Here is a 16603-nt window from a genome sequence, read left to right as displayed (position 1 = left end):
TTTGTGGAGGGTAATATGTGTTTTGTAGTTGAGTGTAAATATGTTGTGTTAAGTATACTTATATAGGTTGAAGTGGAATTATGTGTAGTTGAATTGTGTTGTGTGGAGTGTAGTGGAAATATGTTTTTAAAAATTTAGTATAGAATTATGTGGTATGGAATGTTGTAGGGTTACATTATTTATAGTTGAATTGTGTGGCATGGAATTATGAGATGTTCAAATGTGCTGTGTGGTAGAATTAGCATAGCTGTGAATGTTTCAGATTGCTATGTGTGACATTTTCATAATTTCAGTGTAATTATGAGTGACATTTCAACGACTATGAGTGACACCTTCTAGTAAGCAAAATCAAGCAATGAAGAGGAGGGAAACATATAAATATCAGAAATTACACCCATTTGAGCAACTATAAACTCGAAAGTCACTGAACTAAAGTGCGCTAACAGCAGGCTACTGAAAACTGAGTCAGACTTCGTGAATGTCACCCATTATTACAGTTAAATTATGAAAACGTCACACTTACCAATCTGAAACCTTGGCATCTATGAGTGAATCAGTGTGAAAATGTGCACTAATTGAGGTGTATTCCTCTGCACCCTCATAGTGACCAGCCTGCCAGGTGTCTTTGCAAATTTGCAAGTGCCAAGCAGTTTTCCTTCAGCTACATGTTAATGTAACTCTACAAAATAAATACATAGGATGTTCTCTGCAGAAATCAGAGGTTTGTCTGCGCCAGGTTACACTTACTCCAGCACTTTAAAAGTGGCAGTTCCTTCAAGGTCCAATCAGGCCTCCCATAATGTCTGGTTACTCTGCGTAGAAATGCGGCAAAGTTTTTTTAAAATGCTAATCTGTGGTCAAATTAACCCTTAAACCTTCCAAAGAGAGCTGCTTTCATCTACGAGTAATCAGTCCGTTTCTGGGGCCCGATTCACAAAAGTAATCTGAGACAAAATCCTAACTTTACGACTTTCGGTATTCACAGAAGGCATTTAGTAGGAGTACTAAAGTAAGGATTCTGTCTCAGTCAATCTTAAATTTATCTTACATTTAATTTAAGACCAAAATTTAAGATTGACTGAGACAAAATCCTAACTTTAGTACTCCTAAATGTCTTCTGTGAATACCGAAAGTCGTAAAGTTAAGATTTTGTCTCAGATTACTTTTGTGAAACGGGCCCTGGGATGCTAAAATCACAGTAAGACCCAGTGGCCTACCCTCGAGTGCCTCCTCAGTGATCTTCTGTCTGAGGTAGGGTGCAACTGGGATCTAACATGTTTTAGGACTATGTGGTCTAGACTGCCCTGGGCTGAAGTGTTTCGTCCATTTAGCCAAGAGTGTGAGAGGAGGGGAGATCTGAGCCTGAAGCAGTATGTGCAGTGGTGCCTCTGATGGTCCCAGACTAGAGTTAGGCCACAGCTCCCTGCACCACGGTAGGCACCTAGACCATCGGCACAATCAGCTTGTCTGCGGAGCATTAATACAACACCTGCTGGATGGAGGGGGACCTGAGGCCTCTTCTGTGTGTGTGTAATTAGGGCCTCACGGGCGTGCGACCAGCAGGCAGAGGCCCGAACTTGAGAGGCTGGATGAGGCAATATAGTAGACTGTTAGAGCATGCCGCTCGATGGACTCTAGACAAAAGAGAAGCATTGAGGACCGCGGGAGGGCCAATGGGCGTCGGATGGCTGCCAGGTGACTGACTACAGTAACAGGTGGAACTACAAGAGATGACTGGAGGAGCTAACCCTCTGAGGAGCAATAATTCATGGCAGTAAGGGGAGGGGAGGTTATGTCTATGCACTCCGAGAGTGTTTTGTGCGGTATCAATACAATGTCACCTTGGTACAGTAACGTTTTCGGAAACCATTGTCATGCATTTAGCAATTTTTCAATGTAACACCCCTAATCAGTGCAGCTATATATCTATCATGCATCTGAAGACATCAGCGCTCTGACACAGGTAAAAGTTACCAATACATCTAGGTCACAGGAGTTTTGGGACCTTCAGAAATAAGGTTTTTGTTCTGGTATGTCTGCTGCTGAAAGTAGCTATTACCGCCATGTGAAAGTTTCTAAGAAAACAAGTAGGAATCAGCCTGGAAACAGACTCCTGCATGTTATTCCTTTAATACTTACTCATTGTTATTTACGTTAACCCAACAACAAAACAGCAGTGAAATTGGGTACTTCAGCGCTGTGGTGTCATCATGTTGGAATCTTAGATCCCGGCTCCTCCATGCAGAGTGGCCGTTTTTGCACATCGCTCCCCGCAGGGAGGCGGAGGTTATCCCGGGTCATAACATCACCCACTCCAGAGCTCCGGTGCCCTTCTCAAGCCCCTAGCTCCCGTCAGGAACCAGTCTTCGCAGATGTCGCACTCGAAGCGGCTGACATCGTAGGGCTGCCGGTGCATGGCCCGCGCCCCTGAAACAAATCTTCGCGAGACATAACTTTATGGATTCACTACAAAAATAGCCGACTGATGAGGAGCTCACAAAGGGAGATCCCTGCACTTGGGATCAAAATGTACCGAATATCCCTGTTAGCAAAAGTGGCCCCAGAAACCAATGCAGAGGGAAAGTAAACAGAATTCTGCGCTGCACTGAAGCAACCAAGGTATGCCCCCCCGCATCGTGGATCTCACATAATGGAGGCGACATGTCGCTCACCTCACTTTGCTCCATTCGCTGACGCGTTCAGGAACGGAGATCGGATAGCGGCTACAATATGTATATTTGCCTGGGAATTGTCTGAACTCTATGGGGGCAAACGGCGAGATCGTAGCTCTTGCTTGTCTCGTTGCATGTCATCCTGGAGGCATGACCCCTTCCCCCACGGGTCGCTGAGAAGAGACAGCCCGGATTCGGGACCGTGAACGTGTCTACGTATGTGATGTTGGTATCTCACTCTGGATCGTGTTTTTGGATCCCACTGGGGTAGGTGGTGAGATCTCCTGGATGCGGGGGCTTCTCACCCGCCGGGTCCTGCTGCCTGCAGCCCACTAACATATGCTGACAGACTATGCTCATAATTGGGAGACTTGCGCTCACATGGTGGGGACCCCACTTGGGGATTTCCTCTCAGAAAAGATGCTGCAGTTACTCAACGCTCAGCAAAAATGGCTGCCACATCTATACCTATGATCACTGGGCTGCTTTCTGCCTGTTACGTAACAGGAAAAGACATGGATCCTCCCCAGAAGTATAACACAGAGGAAGTGTAAAAGTGAAAAAGGACAAATCAATCACATTGTCCATAGAAACTGAAATAGGAGTACTCCTTTGGTGGTACAGCCGACAGAAATCTAATACAAATGGTGCGGCCATCTTGGAATGATTCCCTCGCAATGGATTAGCCCCTAGATGCACTAGACAACACTCACCCATTTACCGCTCCATAAGTATACAGGTGAAAATTCTTCTGCTGACCTTGCTACACATTTACTACACGCTTTTTATCTTGGCTTTAGCCTCACAGATCTGAGCTAGCCCCTTTGCAACCCTCCTTTACTATATCCTCTCTCAACACGACGCTTGCTTCCTCTCTTTGCTCCAATAACCCAACTTCACCTCACACCTCACCTTCAATCCATCCAAGTCCAGCCCCTCTGCACAACACTTACCCTGTAACTGTCCTAATCCCACAACCACGCATACCGAGCCATACCGCCCTACCCCCACTAATAAGCGCCAACCTCACTATGGAGCACAAAAGCCTACATACCAATACCAATATTTACCCCCAACCTCTCGAAAAAAGCTGCCAAAAGATTTAAACACAATCTGTTAAAATCACACCCCGAATCCCCTATCTCAGACCTTTACTTCTCAACAAACAAAGGTCACATTACCACTGACATTATCTTTTACACCAAAAGAAGAGTACAATGGAGGAAAGCCTTCCTCGCCCTGTTCTCGATCTCCTGCACCAGGAGAACTGCGCATGGTTTCACAATTTCTATCTTTCCCTCCCCAATCTACAACGCCGCAGCAACAATTACCATCTATCACAATGGGATCATCCTCATGCAATCATCGGACCGCAGCTTAAACCTGCTGCATAACATCTTTCCCCGTATCAAGGAAACAGTGGAAAAAAAACATCCCCCCTCTCAAGTGGCTCACACCGCTAGCACATGTCATAACTCCCCTACGGATTCCCCTCCTAGACACACTCCTCAGTTGACACTATCAGCATATACACCCAATCCCAGTGTTACTCCTAACTCCCCTCCCGACTCTCTCTCTAGAGTCTTCCCCATTAGGACACAACCAGCTTACACCCCTCCCCTGACCCAGCAGCCACCCCTGGAAATGACTTACATCCCCCTAATTCCAACTCTTCCCCTTGCAACATCTACATCCCCATTATGCCAACCACACCTCACATCCTTACCACTCATACATATATGCATCCCACCAACCCACCACCCCCGCTGCAGATAGCCAACAAGGCAGGATGAAACACAATGACCCTGACTGCATCTTACCCACACTCAACCCACCTGACACAAGCACACCTCCCTCACCTACAACCCAAGCAGTAAGCACGCTATCACCCACACCAGACCCTAGATTGGATGAGATTTCACTCTCTTTACGACAAGTCCAAGATCACCTCCAAGTACTACGCGAACTGATCCTTCTCCAACCCTTGACCAAAAGATCGAAACAAGAAACCAGGACAAACATCCTAACAAACCACTCCAAATGCATCCAACAGCTGCACCCAACAGCTGCACGCACCCCCCGATACAACAGCACCTAAGGTGGAGATCAGTTCCCTATAGCAATTCCTCTACCCGCCCAATCCGAAGGACAAATCCTTTACCAGATACAGACGTGTTCTCCCTACTATGCTCCTATGATATCCCACAACCCACTCTTAACACAGCGTTCTCAGACAACTTACACATACATACTATCCCTTCCAATACCCACAGACTTACAAGACATAATACCAGATGTATAGTTGAAAGCTACCTTAGATAAGTCCCCCTCACACAAGAACACAACTCAACCCTCATCAAGCCCCGTCTTAAATGCATACTTCTAAATTGTAAATCTGCCTCAAGACACACAGTGGAGGTAGCGAACCTCATACTATCACATGAACCTGACCTACTAATTCTGACCGAAACATGGTTAAATTAATCTTCTACGCCCACATTCGGCATTCTGGTACCTCCAAACCATGATATCGTCAGACTAGACAAAATCGATAAGCCAGGGGGTGGTATTGCCTGCATACATCGGAACAATCTCTCAGTAAACCGATCCAAATCCCCAGTATTCCCCTCCTGTGACTACCTATGCTTAGACATCACTAGTAATAACAAACCAGTCTGTTCTTTGCACACTCTCTATCATCCACCAGGCAATAACCTCACCTTCATTGAACATTTTTTGGACATTGTCTCTACTAATGATGGCCAACAAAACACCCAAATATTTCTTGGAGACCTAAATGTCCACTGGAACGACCCAAAGGACTCAGCGGTCAATAGCCTCAAAGCCTTCCTCTCGGACCTCGACCTCACCCAAATCTATAATAGCACCACACATGATAAAGGCTCAATCCTTGACTTAGTCATCTCTAAGGCCGAATCCATTCAGCTCGATATGATCCTACCATGTGATTGGTCAGACCATCACATCATAACTTTCTTCATCAACGAAACAGTAAAACTTAACTCAGCCCAACCCAAGAGACCTAAAATATAGAAGAGAAATCTGAAAGATATTGATGTTGACCTAATCGCAACCTCCAGCTCCAACATCCTTCTTCCTCCTGTGGAACTATCTGATGTTCAAGATCTCAACATCTGGATCTGTTTTAAATTGGTTCACCTCATTCCTGCAAAACAGATCGCAACGATTCAAGGTTAATCAATCCCTGTCCAAACCCGTCCCAGTCACTTTAGGAGTCCCACAAGGATCATCGCTCTCTCCTACACTCTTCAATTTATTCATGGATACACTCACCGAAATTCTCAACTCCTCTAACATACAGTATCATATTTACGCAGATGACGCACAACTATATTTAAAGATCCACTCACTAGAAGACATCAAATCTCTCAACTCAACCCTAGAAAAAACTCAGACCTGGCTGGCTGAAAACCATTTAAAACTAAATACCCTCAAAACCGAATTCCTCCTAATCGCCCCTCCACCCAAGTAACCATAATTGAGGACTGGCTGAAACATCTAACTGCACTCAATTGCCAACCTAATATTATCAATTCAGCTAAATCGCTGGGAATAACTCTGGACAGAAACCTAAATATGCAGAAGCACATTAGCACCGCAACAAAAGGAGCAAAATTCCAGAGGAACACCTTAAGAAAACTTAAACCCTTCCTGCCCGCAAAGGACTTCAAACTGGCAGTTCAAGCACTAGTTATACCAAGAGTGGAATATGGGAGTGTCTCTCTTTGTGGTCTTCCCAGATCCTCGATGCCCCTCTATAGCTTCAAACAATGCAGCAGCAAGACTTATTACTGGCTCTAAAGAAACTCTCACATGTCCCCGGACCTCAGATCCCTGAATTGGCTACCTTTTGAAGTCAGAATTAAACTAAAAGTCACATGTCTGACACAAAGCAATTCATCATAACACCCCTAACTATCTGGCGCAGAAATTGGTGCCTTCATGTGGCAACAGATCCTCCAGAAGTGCCAGTAACCTTTTTCTGAAACCACAAAGATTCAACAAGAAGAAAACATACAACCGAGCTTTCTCAGGGATGGCATCTAGGATTTGGAATGCACTACCCACAGGAACTAGACGGAATCCCTCTACTGCATCTTTCAAAAAAGAAGTGAAATCTCTTCTCATGTCCAAATTCACATGAGCCATGTTTATAAGCGGATAGACGATTTTTGATGTTTTTGGAACACTTTGTTTATTGATTATATGCCTGTTTATCTCCTATATTTACCTTGTAAAGCGCTCTGATACCCGCAAGGGTCTTGTCCGCGCTATATAAAAGCTTTAAAATAAAACAAAAATAAAATACTGAAATACGGCAAAATGTTGTAGGCATAGAAAGGGACATTCATTACAGTACTACCACACAGGCGGCCGTAATGCATAACGAAATTTACCGCATCGCGTTTAGTATGACAGGGGAAGCACCAGAAAACAGACAGTGGCCGCATAGAAATAATACTACACCAGCATTGATTTGTAACACTGGTACCCGAGGAGGCGCGATGCCTGTTATGTGTGATTTTGCATTCCAGTGCGGTGATGTGGATCACCACACTGAAATGCGTTAGTCTAACGCCAGATGCGTGGTACTTGGCAGGGCTGAATTAGGTGGCGTGGATTTGGACAAGCTGTGCACGCTAAGGCTTTTATGTCCTGGGGTATAAAGTGGACGTTTGTCTATTTTTCTTTGTTAAAATAATATAGACTGTTTCTTTACCTTCCGGTACATTTCTGAACAATATGTTAAGCTAAATTGTATTGTTGCATTGTGTGCGCATGCAGGGAAGAACGAGTGTCTGGCAGACATGTAAAAAATCATCCTACGTCTCAGTATTAATTTCCTCACTTCTAAACAGTAATTCCAATCCTAGAATGAGTAAGTGCTTAGCGAGTCTGTATAAGTAGCAAAGGTTTTAAAGGGACTTGTTTTCGTGCAAGGTATTGCTTTTCCCAGTTCACGGAAGGGATAAAAAACATCTCCAGATAATAATAGGGTTGACAGGATTGTGCGATAGCAGGATATTGATACGTGTGGATCTGGTGAGGACTGCGGGCTGCAAGTGCTTGATACGTTATTTGCATAAGAAAGTACTATATTTTTTTTACATTATCCTCCATTAGTTATTAGTAAGGAAGGGGGAAGAGAAGCGTTCACCGACAGCATTCGGTTAGTCTTAGGGAGACAAAGAATGCTGTGGTCTGTGGTAGATGCCTCCCAGAAGTCATAGGTAAATGTTTCAGGAGCTGCCATTGAAAGGAAGTGGAAATGCACTTTAGATGTTGCCGGTATTGATGGCTACTGTGCGGCTGGGCTGACAGTGGGTGGGGAAATGCTACATTGTCATTGTAGATTTAATTACATGAATCGCGCATTCTCTCTGGTGTTTGTCCTTGGGGTACTTACTGACTGGTGCTACAAATGGGATCAGGTTTGCCTTTGACAGGAGGTATGGTTTAGTGGGGTACATAATGTAAATTAATGTTGGTGTGAGGAAACAAAAATCGGACCCTTTGTACATTTAATATTATTGTGTGCATCATGCAGAGGATGAAAAGAAGCAGGAACGGCTTTGATGCCATAGAGGCTAGCAGGAATTACTGTTTTGGGGTGGTCAGTTGAAGAGATTGTTTAACATGTTTTAAAGTACTACAGTGGCATTGGGGAGAGTAGCAGCTGAAAGGCCTCGTCTTTACTGGTAGGCAGTGGTTAGATGGGGACCGGCCATCAGTCCTTCTGTCGGTGGTGGACAGAGGAGCAGTGGGCAGCGGTCTCAGGTTCACAGTGACATCTGAGGGGTGGTTTTAAAGGCGGGCGAAAAAGCATAACTGCGGGTTTCATAGGGGTGAGAGTAGAGTTAATGGCTGCGTTAGTAGCAGGCACGAAGGCAGTGGTCTGTGTTCGGAGGTGGTCAAATGAGAAGGACTCGCTTGAAGGTGGGTCATCAAGTAGGAGGATGTGTTTGGTGGGCTGGCTAGAGGCAGTGTTATGTAACTTTGCTGGAGGGCGCAGCAGCAGTATTTACTGATGTATATAAATTGCTCGGTGAAAGGGCGGATGTGACCAATGGAGGAACCAGAATCCTTTTTTTATGGCTGCGGTGAGCCCCTGCAGTATGGCTGGTCGATGGCCTGAGAGCTCATGACTGATGTGGGGAATGGGGGTCCCCCTCCATGTTCTTTGCAGGGGTGCACCCTCAAGTTTTGTTACGCCACTGGATGCATGCTATATTCCACATGGTCATAATCTCATTATGAGCTTTCCAACTCAAATTCAAAATTAGTGCAAAAAACGGAAACAAAAAATTGTCTAATAGAAAAATAAAGCAAACCCCTTTTCCCTGTGCTCATTTCTTCCCTACCATATCGCACAGTGTTTAAAAACCAGCAAGTCCTCATTCAGACACGAGGGGTCCCCACAGGAGGTTCTTCCCAACAATGACTACCCTAGGTGAACATGGAGCTCGTCATCATGGTTGACGCCAACCGAGTACTTGCTTCCCGAACGGATGATGTAATCCGACTCCATTCGTCTCAACTTCCTTTCTCTATCTCCTCCTCTTGTGTGACCTAGAATCCTTTCAATACCAAAAAAGGAAATTTTAGAGGATATATTGGCAACAGTCCCATGTATTAGTTCGGAGTGTTTGGCCAGCAAGTATGTCATATCCTTATTCCTGACAGCATGGAGATGTTCAAGAATTCTCTTTTTCACAGGGAAAATTGTACTGCCCACATACTTTAGACCACACACGCATATCAAGACATACACCACATAATCGCTGTTGCAATTAATGAACTTATGTATCTTAGATGTCCTGCCTGTAGGGAGTGAGTATGTTTTGATATTGGTACTGTTTGCACATGCCTTGCATCTCCCACACTTGAAGAGTCCTGGGAGTTCCTTCAACCAGGATCCTGTTTGATTTGGGCCTTTATTCAAATGGCTATGAACCAAAATGGCTCTCAGGGACCTACACATGTGGTATGTGACATGCGGGCTCAGACTTACCAGTCTGCCGATAATCATATCAGACCTGACTAGGTGCCAGTGCTTCCTTACTATACTATAGATAGCTTTAGACTCATAATTAAAGGCAGTGATTAGTCTTACTTCCTGTTTCTTGCTTTCTTTGGGTTTTGGTGTTAAAAGAATATTCATGTCCACAGTGGATGCTTTTTCAATGGCTGCCCTGATAGTTCTTCTGGCATAGCCCCTAGCTCTCAACCGGCCAGCCATGGTGTCCTCCTCTGCCACATACACTTCCCTTGTGCTGCAATTCCTTTTTTCTCCTAAAAGTTCCCCGTAGGGGATGCTTCGTTTCAGATTGTCTGGATCGTAACTCTGGGCATGCAAAATGCTGTTACCTGCAGTTTCTTTTCTGTACAGATTAGTGGTAATCACCTCATCTCTGACCTCAATTTGTACATCCAAAAATTCAATGGTATCTCTGTGGGTCTTGCTCCTGAATCTTAAATTCAAATCATTGTTGGCTATACAAGCCAGGAAATTATCCAATGATTCCTATAGACTGTCCCAGATCAGAAAAAAATCATCTATGTAACTGATCCGCATGATCAGATGCCGAAGCCACTCTTCATTCCTCTCATTCCAAATGTGCTCAGCCTCCCATCACCCTATAAACATACAGGCATAGCTTGGAGAAAAGCAACCCCCCATCTCAGTCCCAGTAACTTGTTTATACCTTTGGTCTTCAAAAAGGAAAAAAGGAAAAAGTTATTTTCCAAGCAGAGCTTCACCATTTCATTTTAAATATATATATATATATATATATATAAATGATACAATTGTATTTTCAAACCTAGCTGGAAGGCATAAATGCACTGGGTGGGGAAAAGCGCAAAGATACAATTTGCAAGTGATTGACTGGGAAGCTGGATTCTGATAGCGGAAATAGACTCAATACATCATGAAGTGGTGTTCTTTAAATAAGCGTGTTCTTTAAAACAAATGTGTCTTTTGCACTTTCTTTAATTGCAGCAAGGTTGAGGATGACATGATGGTTACAAGGATGTAATTCCAGATCCTAGTGCATAGAGGAAGTGGGACTGACTTATCATCTCTGAGTTAGAACTTCTCAGAAAACTGGAATTAGAGTGGCTTTTTTCATTTCCTCTTGCCAAATTTCTATATAGATGCATCATATCCTCATTATGTTTTCCTTGGAAAGCTGTCTCAGCCTGTTTTTCAGATGTTATCTAAGACGCAAACATATTATTCACATCCATTACAAATGCCTGAGTATTGTTCTACCTCTGCGTCACACCCTTCTTGGTGGTGTGCCCTCCACCCGTTCTTATTTTAGAAAACTTTTTTTGTCTGTTTTAACAATCTCTTTGTTGACATATCTGGGGAAATAAAGTGTCTTCACTCTCCATTTTTTCATGTGTCCCCTAATACCAGAAATGTTCACCTCTCTGTAGCCAAACATGGCATGTCAGCCATTACAGAATATGTTATGCTTTTCTAATGTGTTTTCCCTAAGCATTATATTAGGCTTTAGGCCAGAAAAGCCAACATCCTTGGTAATCTCAAATCCCAGGACTCTTTGTGGCCATTTTATTCATTATATTAATCTTCGGGGCATATTTATGAAGGTGTTTGAGTCACGCTTGCATCACGCACCGTGATGTAAGCCTGACGCAAACCAAAAATGTGATTTGGGAAGCCACACAAGGCCACCCTAGGTGGCCCTGAGTGGCTTAAAAAATCTGTAGTAACTCAACGCAGCACAAATCTCTCTGTTGCTTTACTCTGCCCTGGAAAGGCGTTCCCTGGGTGAAGTCTGAGTGTTCCCACGCAACTCCCATGGTTTTTATGCATTCCCAGACTTACCAAAAGCGGTAGACCTAGGAATGTCTGAATGCATGGGGTCTACCGGGCATCACTGGACACTTTAAATGTGGAAACTGCAGCATCTGTCATCTTACAGATAATGCAAAGACACCAGAACTAGAACCCGGTAAAGTGTGGACTTTGAGAACACACACCAATTGCAACAGGGCCAATGTTATCTACAGGATCATGTGCCCGTGTAATCTTCAGTATGTGGGAATGACCAGAGGAAAAATCAAACAAAGAATCTGTGAACATCGCAGCACGATCAGGTGCAACAAATCAATGACAAAACTCACTGAACATTTTCTCTTGAAGAACCATACAACCAATGATATGAGGTGGACCATCATAGAGCAAATTAAGACAGGAGACAGATTACAACAACGTTTATTCGAGAAAGAACAACACTGGGTGTACAGGCTGTCCACCCACAAAAATGGATTGAATGACAATATTCCGTGGAATTCTGTTCTATCTAAATAGACTGTCTTTCATTTTCATTTTTATGGTCCAGCGATCAGAAATACTATCAACATTGTAAATATCTGGCTGTACTTTATTCCTAGCAGAATGCTAGGGACGAATGGCACTCCCAACGTACATCCTTGAGGGATGAGTCACCATCTCCCTTTATATCAGATTGAATGTAATTTCCTTTGCCGGTCCTTCGTTAAGTATACGCCTTTTCCCAGTTACTACTGATTTCTAGGGACATCACGTCCTCCTTCTAATTACATTTCTCTGTGTTTGAATGCCTGCCTCAATTTTGGCTTATTTCCCCTTTTTTACTGAACTTCCAGGCCTTTTAACTATAATGTGTTGTTGCTTATAGCCCAAGCGTCCTTAGCAACGTAGCGCGCTGCCCAGCCCACGTATAGGAGCGCTCCTTTCACCTGGGCGTTTTTTCCGGCAGACGCATTTGTTAACGCGGAGAGCTCCCCGCCCTTATCTCTGCCACGGCCAGCACGCCCCCTCTAAGGCGAGGGTCATTGATTTCCTCTGGCGCACTGCATCACAACCTTGATTGGTTACACCATCCTGAGACCCACGCCCATCACTCGGCCACGCCTCCACACGTCATCTACCCAGATATACTTAGTATTTATCCCCACGCCGACTGTGCTTCGATGTTCCTCGGGGCGCCGATGCGGGTCCTGGATTAGGCACAACAGCCGATATTGTTCCACATGCAGTAAGTTCACAGACTCGATGCCGGTGGGCACCGCTAAATCTGCCCCCACCCCATGCCCTCTTTCTCACCTACCTCGTTCTCATCCATAGATCGTGGTAGGAACGAGCTCCTTGACCCCGGCACCCATGAGGCACGCTAACTTAGCGCCGCAATTACGGCTCGCACCCACGGCTTCGCCCCTGTTTTTCTTCACCTGTCCATGTCTCGCTTGTGTCTCACATTATCTCCACTGAGTATGCTTTTTTATATTTTCTACATACACTCATTGAGTCGAGTGAGTACGCAGACACCCACGTTTAAGCAATTTAAAACAGTCTGTGTATTTGATGAATGACGAGTGCAACTTTTGCTAGTTACGTGACCACTCGTCGTTGGATGTGTGCACCCCAGTATTTTCTGTGAGAGTGCACGCGCACACACATTTGTTTGAGTGGGTTGTATTTATTTATCACAGGCGGATTCCAGCCCTGTTGAAAATACAAGCATGGACTTAATTTGAGCCCTATGGTGCCACGGATTCTAAATGGCGCAGCCAGCATGACTGTTTTCAGAGTCACTTGATACTTCTTAAAACACCAGATGCTGAATGAGAGGAGCCTTATATTAATGTCATGTATAGAATTGATCATGCTTTGCGTATACTGTTCTTTTTGTCTTCACAGGCTTTTTTCCTTTCTAGAATTTCAAGAAAGGATCTATCCTCACTGTGAGTACATGATGGGGTTTCACATTAACCAAGGGTAGGGTACACCTTAGCGCGTGTAGACCGCCCTGGTTATTAACACTGGTCCTGACGAAAACCTGGAGATTCCTCCACGAGGTTGAAACATGTAGACCACTTTTATCTTTCACTTCACTTTTAGATACCTCAGGTCAATCTAACCTCGTATGGTATCCCCTGAATTTTTAACATTGTCCAGTTGCTCCAGAATAAAGAGTTTTTATCCATAGAGAGTTAAAACTGGCTAATTTTTAAATCACTTCTTTTCACTCGCACACAACAAAAGAAAATACCAGCTCTACTGTAATCAGGTGTCCAAGCACACATGGCATTCGGCTATCAGGGTGGGTGAGTGAGGTGTCTTCTAAAAAGGACGATTCTGTCCTTTTGGTGCACCTCTCTTTGTTACGGAGGCACTGAGGTACCTCCAGGGTGTACTCCTCCTAGTGTTTGATTAGACCTAGGAATGCACCAAAAAGATATGAACTCCCAAATGAGGCGTAATGAGTAGAAATATCTTACTTTTTCTATGTGTGCTGCATTCTGCAACTCAGATAGAAAGAGGAATATGCCTCCCAGGATTGTTTTTGTGCATGAAGGTGACCCTTCCCGCACAAAAACAATCCTGCATGCAACACAGGCACCCTGCACCGTGGTGCAAGACTGCCTGCATTGGTGCTAGCAAGCCAAAACAGTTCCATGGCAGTGACAAAGGCAGGAATGCACCATATTTGTTAAAATACAGCAAATTCCTGCCCTTTCCCTGTCATGCAGCACAGCAAGATGACTTGCTGCACTGTGCTGCATGACTATTTTACAAATATAGTCCCCTTTGTCTCATTGTTAGAACTGGGGGTCTCTAGTTGGTAGACGTAGGTACTTTTCACCAAATAAGGACCCTTGCTTCTAAGTCAGGGAAAGGGGATTACACTACTGGATAACCCCAGCTCACCCCCTTGGTAGCTTGGCACGAGCAGACAGGATTATCTCAGAGGCAGTGTGTTAAGCATTTGTGAACACATACAGTAATACAGTGAAAACACTACAGATGGACACCACACAGGTTTTATAAAAATAAGTATTCTTTATATAGACTTAACACAAGACCACAAACGACAAAAATCCACAATACTGTACTCAAAATTGACTTAAAGATGGTAGGAGTAACTTAGTTCAAGTTGATGGTAAATGCGACACAGTTCTCACAAAAGTACCTGGATACGCAACGCAAAACAAACAAAAGGTTCGCAGGGATGGAGATGCGTCGGTTCCTTCCTTCGGGGGTGACGATGCGTCGCACCTCAATGCTTGCGCAGAGTAGGGGATGCGTCTTGATTCTTATCGGAGAGGAGGTGACGCGTAGATTCTCATACTGCGGCCCGGTTGTGATGCGTCAAGATGGCGCCTCGATGCGATGCGACAATCCAGTGCGATGCGATAAGATGGTGCCCTTGACGCGACGACGTGTAGACGATGCTTGCACGCCCGGCGACCGTGCGGCGTCTCTGTAACTTGGGAGCCGCGACAGGCCCTGCGACACGCTTCTCCGGTGATGCGACGGCGACCTCTGTGGCGGCATCACGCTTCCCTGGTGATGCGTCGGGTAACAGCTTTGATGAAGGCACGCTTCTCTGGTGATGCGGCGACGACACGCTTCTCCGGCGATGCGACGGCAACAGCTGCGAGTGCGACACACTTCTTCTTGTTGAGTCGCGCTTCCAGCTCCCAGCGACACGCAGGCTTCTGCAGACAGAATTCCCAGCAAGGAAATTCAGAGGGGAGCTGGTGGTGAAGTCTTTTTTCCCTGAGACAAGCACAAGTTCAAGCCCTTGGAGTAATATTCTGCAAGATGATGAAAGTTCTTTAAAAGTTCCTTCTCCTCTCCTTGGCAATGAAGACACCACTGCAGGCCAACCCAACAACACAGCACACTGGCAGGGTGGCAGTCCAACTCCTAGAGCTTCCTTTGGTTCTTCTCCTTGGCAGAGGTTTGTCTTGTTGTTCCAGAAGTGATCTAAAGTCTTGGGGTCTGGGTCCCCATATTTATACTACTATTCTCTTTGTTCTCTGAAGTCAAAGAGGCCTGTGCCTAGTCCAAACCAGTTCTGTCAGTCTTGGAACACTTTATTTACAGGACTCCTTCTTTCTTTTGACAGTATAGGCCAGGGACATCAGACGCACCACAGGAGGTGGAACCAGCATTGTGGTGGGAAGGCACAGCCCTATTCAGACCCAGGTGTAACTCCTCCCATCACTCTACATGCAAATCTCTCTATCTCTCTATTCAGCCTTGTGCTGACTTACCCTATCTCTTGGAATCCCTCAGCCCCTGTCACTCATAAAACCAGACACACAACACACAAGCTGGCAGAGGCAGGCTTGGACAGTTAGGCAAGAAAATACCTACTTTCTAAAAGTGGTATTTTCAAACACAGAATGTTAAAACCAATTTCACTAAAAGATGTATTTTATCATTCAGTTCAGGCATACTAAACTCGAATTTCTACCATGTTCCCTGGGTCAGTTAGGATTATAGGATGTTATAATCAAACTGCCCATTCTGGCCTATGGGGAATAGGTAGCCTTGCAATAGTGAAAAACGAAAATGGCTGTAATTCACTATTATGACATGCCACATACACCAGGACATGTCCTTGGGTCTACCTTAGGGGTGTCTGATATGAAGATAAGGGAAGGTTTAGGGACTGGCAAGTGGGTGCACTTGCCAAGTCGACATGGCAGTCAGGGACTGCACACAGGCTCTGCAATGGCAGGCCTGAGACACACTTTACAAGCTGCTTCTATGGGTGGCACAACTAGTGCTGCAAGCCCACCAGCAGCATTTGATTTACAAGCCCGGGGCACACATGGTGCACTCTACTAGGGTCTGACAAGTAAATCAAATAACCCAATCATGGAGTCACTAATCAATACATCAATTTAACATAGGGAGCACTTGCACTGTGGCACTGAATAGCAGTGGAACAGTGCCCAAAGCATCTAGAGCCAGCAAACAGATCAAAAACAGAGGAGGCAATCAGAAAAAATGGAAGGGAGACTCACGACAATGGTACCAGGTCTAACAGTAATTGAAAATGTTCACACTGATTAGACAA

This window comes from Triturus cristatus, chromosome 9, assembly GCF_964204655.1.
Source record: "Triturus cristatus chromosome 9, aTriCri1.1, whole genome shotgun sequence".
Taxonomy (NCBI): domain Eukaryota; kingdom Metazoa; phylum Chordata; class Amphibia; order Caudata; family Salamandridae; genus Triturus; species Triturus cristatus.
Note: the sequence above shows the minus strand (reverse complement) of the source record.